Below are 5,955 nucleotides of genomic sequence, written 5' to 3'. Positions count from 1 at the left end.
GTTAGACCGCGTTGGGGTTGTTGAAGTTCAGAATGGATCGTACGTTAGATCGTATCCGAGTTGTAGAATGAGCCGTCCGTTAGGCTGCATCTGAAAAAGAAAGTAGTCGTACGCTAGACTACACCCCTGAATGTACCGTACGCTAGGCAGCATCTGAGGATTTGAAGGTCCAAATGGGTCGTACGTTAGACCGCATTGGAGTTGCTGAAGAAGTCATATGTTGGGCTGAATCAGAATGAACCGTACGTTAGGCTGTATCTGATAACCTGTATATGTTGTACTTGCAATAAATGTCTGGGATGGGCTTAGAGATGCCATCGTTAGGAGGATATCGAAGTGTTGTCAGAATGAATGTTCCCATGAACTGTATTTGAAATATGTATCTGAATCTTGAATGTGATTGATAAAGGTGTCTGTCTGAATGAACCTTCTACTTTGACTATATCAGGAGGATAATTAACCTGCAAAGAAAAAGTTAGCTTCATGCTATGTCATGATGCATGAGATGTTTCGTGTTATGCTAAAATAAATGTGAATGTTGTATGCATGCGTATGCTGTGAAAGGATGTAATGAATGAGTTATGCGTATGAGAAGTTCTGCTTGGGGACTCTACTGGGGAAAATAAATCCCCATCTACTGATTTGAGACATTTGTGTCGATGACCCTTTCTCGGCTGGGGATGCTTGATTTCTGTCTGATGGTGGAAATATTCAACAGAGCCTGGCTGGGGATGGATGAGATGATCAATCTGTCTGGTGACGCCGACCTCTGTTGGGGAGTAACTGGCTGTGCCTGGGGATACTGCCATTTTCTGAGGAAAAAAAAAAGGCTTGCTGGGGAAGAGAATTGGTAGCGGATTCATTGGAAGCATGATTAGACCTTTTCCTTGATCCTGAAGTCGGGTAGTAATTGCTATTGCTATTCTATGCATGTATTTTTGGTAAACATCAGTCATATTCAAATGCACATATTAATTCAAATTAAATCAATGGACATTTACGCAACCAAAACAGAAAAGTAAAAAAAAAAGTATCTTTTTTTTGAAAGAGGGTTGTATTGAATTTGAAAGGAGGCCTATAAACAGGCAATTTGTGTACAAGGAGACAGAAATCCTAGTAAGAGGAAATTGTCGAAAACAAAGAGAAAGCTATGTGGAAGAAGTCCTATTGATTTTAAGCCCACTACTGTCATTATGTCTTCGAGCATCTCATCCCTTGCTGTCGGATAGAAGTGATTGGCTTGGTCAGTCCCTCGAACTTGGATGAAAGTTGACTGAGAACGGGACATAGTCATACGCTTTAATCCCTAATTTTTGCCTGGACCGCCTTTTCAGGTTTTCAGTCCACCAGGATACCCTTTTTTGCCCAAGCCGCCTTTTCAGGTTTTCGACTTGCCGGGTGTACATTTTTTTTATATATCCCTAATTTTTGCCCGAACCCTTTTGGTTCGCCGGGATGCCCTTACTTTTGCCTAGATACGTCGATCTAGCGGGTCTCTTTTATGCGTAGTATTTTTTAACTATGTCCGCGTTCACGGGATGTGGGAAGTCTTCACCATCCATTGTAGCGAGTATCATGGCTCCACCTGAGAATACCTTCTTAACTACAAATGGCCCTTCGTATGTGGGAGTCCATTTGCCTCTGGGGTCAGTTTGTGGTAGGATGATGCGTTTGATTACCAAGTCGCCAATTTGATACACTTGTCTCTTGACCTTTTTGTTGAATGCCCTGGTCATGCGCTTCTGATATATCTGCCCGTGACATACAGCCGCAAGTCTCTTCTCATCCATCAAATTTATCTGATCGAGTCGAGTCTGAATCCATTCGTCCTCGTCTAAGCCCGCCTCTTTCATGATCCTTAGAGAGGGAATCTGAACTTCCACTGGTAAAACGGCTTCCATTCCGTAGACTAAAGAGAAAGGAGTTGCCCCTGTCGAAGTTCGCACGGAAGTACGATAACCATGAAGAGCAAATGGTAACATCTCATGCCAGTCTTTGTATGTTACCGTCATCTTTTGTATAATCTTCTTAATATTCTTATTAGCCGCTTCTACAGCGCCGTTCATCTTTGGCCGGTACGGAGAAGAGTTATGGTGTTTTATTTTGAACTGCGTGCAGAGTTCAGTAATCATCTTGTTGTTCAAATTAGTGCCATTGTCAGTGATAATTCTCTCAGGGACGCCGTATCGGCAGATGAGGCTGTTCTTGATGAATCGTGCCACCAAATTCTTAGTAACAGAAGCAAATGAGGCTGCCTCCACCCACTTTGTGAAGTAATCAATAGCAACAAGGATGAAACGATGTCCATTAGAGGCGGTAGGTTTAATCTCGCCAATCATATCAATGCCCCACATTGCAAAGGGCCACGGCGCGGTCAACACGTTTAATGGAGCAGGAGGCACATGTACTTTATCCGCATAGATCTGGCACTTATGACAAGTTCTGGAGTGATGGTGGCAATCAGTTTCCATGGTAGACCAATAATACCCTGACCTCAGAATCTTCTTGGCCATTGTATGTCCACTAGAATGAGTCCCAAAGATACCGTCGTGCATGTCTTCCATAATCTTCTCTGATTCCTTTCTATCCACACAGCGAAGCAAAGTCGAATCATGGTTACGTTTGTACAATATTCCATTACTCAAAAAGAATTTAGCGGAGAACTTCCTCAGAAATTTCCTGTCATTGATGGATGTCCCTTCAGGGTATTCCTGAGCTTCTAAATATCTTTTTATCTCGTGGAACCAAGGCTTCTCTTCTACTTCATCAGCGTTAAGTTCATAACAATATGCTGGTTCGTCTAGTCGTTCAATGGTAATCCGGGGAGCTTCATTGTCCCATCTGACTCTGAACATAGATGACATGGTAGCCAATGCGTCTGCCAACTGGTTCTCCTCTCGGGGAATATGTTCGAATGTGATCTCTTCAAAGTATGGGATTAATGTCAACACCTGCTCTCGATAGGGGATGAGGTTCGGATGTTTAGTGTCCCATTCTCCTTTGACCTGACTGATTACTAAGGCTGAGTCTCCATACACCCTCAAAAACTTGATTCTCAGGTCTATAGCAGCTCTGAGTCCCAAAATACATGCTTCATACTCAGCCATATTGTTGGTACACTCAAAACATAGTCTAGCGGTGAAAGGCGTATGGCCACCCTTGGGGGAAATGATCACGACGCCAATACCGTTGCCCAATGCGTTAGACGATCCATCAAAAACCATAGTCCATCGGGATCCCACTTCGGGTCCTTCATTCGGTCCAGGTTCTTCATAATCAGTAACAAGCATGACATCCTCATCTGGGAACTCAAAATTCATAGACTGATAATCATTCACGGCCTGATGAGCCAAATGATCAGCTAGCACGCTTCCTTTGATTGCTTTTTGGGTGGTATACTGGATATCATACTCTGTTAAAATCATCTGCCATCTTGCTATTCTTCCGGAGAGGGCGGGTTTCTCAAATATGTATTTGATAGGATCCATCTTAGAAATCAACAAAGTGGTGTGATTCAACATATACTGTCTTAGTCGGCGAGCAGCCCAGGCCAAAGCACAGCAAGTTTTCTCGAGCAGTGAGTATCTTGTTTCACAGTCGGTAAACTTTTTGCTAAGGTAGTATATGGCATACTCTTTTCGACCGGACTCGTCATGTTGTCCCAACACGCACCCCATTGAGTTTTCTAAAACGGTTAAATACATGATTAGAGGTCTTCCCTCAACTGGTGGCACCAGAATTGGAGGTTCTTGGAGGTACTTCTTGATTTTGTCGAAAGCTTCTTGACATTCATCATTCCATATCATCTCTTGATTTTTTCTCAGTAACTTGAAGATGGGTTTGCAAGTAGCGGTCAAATGGGAAATAAATCGGGCAATGTAATTCAAACGTCCCAAGAAACCTCTGACTTCTTTATCCGTACGGGGAACTGGCATCTCTTGAATAGCTCTCACCTTGGCTGGGTCGACCTCAATACCTTTACCACTGACAATAAAGCCCAAGAGTTTACCAGATCTTACTCCAAAGGTGCATTTGTTCGGGTTCAATCTCAACTTGTATTTCTTCAGCCTCTCAAACAGTTTGTATAAATGATCGAGATGTTCTTCTTCAGTATGAGACCTGGCTATCATATCGTCCACATATACTTCTATTTCATGATGGATCATGTCATGGAACAAAACCACCATAGCACGCTGGTACGTTGCTCCTGCGTTCTTTAAACCAAATGGCATTACTTTATAACAGAAGGTGCCCCATTGCGTCACAAACGTAGTCTTCTCCATGTCCTCAGGTGCCATTTTGATCTGGTTATAACCCGAGAATCCATCCATGAAGGAGAATACCTTGTGTTGAGCGGTGTTGTCTACCAGAACATCAATGTGTGGCAGTGGGAAATCATCCTTGGGACTCGCTCTATTCAAATCTCTGTAATCCACACACATTCGCACCTTACCATCCTTCTTTGGCACTGGTACCACATTAGCAACCCATTGAGGATAAGAAGTAACCGCCAGAAAACCAGCATCGAATTGTTTCATGACTTCGGCCTTGATTTTCTCGGACATTTCAGGACGCATGCGACGAACCTTTTGCTTAACAGGACGACAATCTTCCTTCGTCGGCAAACGATGCACTACTATATCGGTATCCAGCCCTGGCATGTCTTCGTAAGACCAAGCAAAAATCTCCACATAGTCATGTAGCATTTGAATCAATCTTCTTTTGACACTGATTTCCAAGCCTGCTCCTATTTTGACTTCTCTCTTGTCCACCTCGGTACCCAGATTTACAGTCTCAACTGACTCCTCATGCGGCTGTATAGTCCTTTCTTCTTGTAGTAACATTCTGGCAAGTTCTTCAGGTACTTCACAATCTTCCTCACTTCCATCTTCGGCTCGGTAGATCGGATTTTCAAAGTCATAATGAACAGTAGTAGAACTATTATCAACAGGATCCAGAGTGGATAGGGATCTGCAATTCGTTACGTGCGTGTGTGTAAGAAAACATAGCTCGTTTGAAAGATAATAGGAAAGACAAAGAGCGCAATATTTGAATGCAAAACGTCCATTGATTTATTGAATATAAATATGCTTATGAAAATGACAAAACCCTTAACAAATTAGCTATTGTGCCTCGGGCATAGACACAATGCTTTAAGAAGTTTGATTGTAAAAGAAAATTAAAATTTGCAATTCTAGAATAAACAATAACAATTACTCCTGACTAAAGGAAATCGGGATAATGTCTTCAGTCTTCCAATTGTTGAGTCCGTCACCAATTGTTGGGAAAATCCAGCTATCCAAGTCGCAATCACTATCAGCATCTTCCATAGCATTAATCTGATTTTTGACTATCTTTCCAGAGTTAAACCCCAGGCCAGCTTTATCAGACTTGTACGGTACATTGATCAGTTGACCCCAACCAGCACGATCACCATTTTCAATCGCGGCTTGAGCATCTTTCAGAGAGATCATGACAGGGGGAGCACGAACAACCTTGGGCACAAGGGGAGTTGGCTTAAGGACAGGACTGGGTGGAGGAACCACTTCAAATGACTGAGAAGGAGTCTCAAAGAATTCACCATCCATCTCGACGTATTTGAAGGCTTGCACACTACTGACAATATACTCTTCTTCTCCACATACAGTGACAACCATGCCTGCTATTGGATACTTCAGCTTTTGATGAAGCGACGAAGCTACCGCACCTGCCCCATGGATCCAAGGGCGCCCCAACAAGCAGGAGTAGGCGGGACGAATGTCCATCACGTGAAAGGTAGTGTTGAAGACTTGAGGTCCTATCTTGATAGGGAGAACCACTTCACCATAGACAACACTCTTCGCACCATCGTAAGCACGCACCACAACATCACTAGGTTTCAGTTCAATGCCTTTGTAGTCAAATTTATCGAGTACAGCTTTCGGGAGCACATTCAAGGAAGAGCCGTTGTCGATC

The sequence above is a fragment of the Lathyrus oleraceus genome, chromosome 4 (assembly GCF_024323335.1).
Source record: "Lathyrus oleraceus cultivar Zhongwan6 chromosome 4, CAAS_Psat_ZW6_1.0, whole genome shotgun sequence".
NCBI lineage: Eukaryota > Viridiplantae > Streptophyta > Magnoliopsida > Fabales > Fabaceae > Lathyrus > Lathyrus oleraceus.
The sequence above is the reverse complement of the archived record's forward strand: the minus strand, read 5'-3'. Positions refer to the sequence as shown.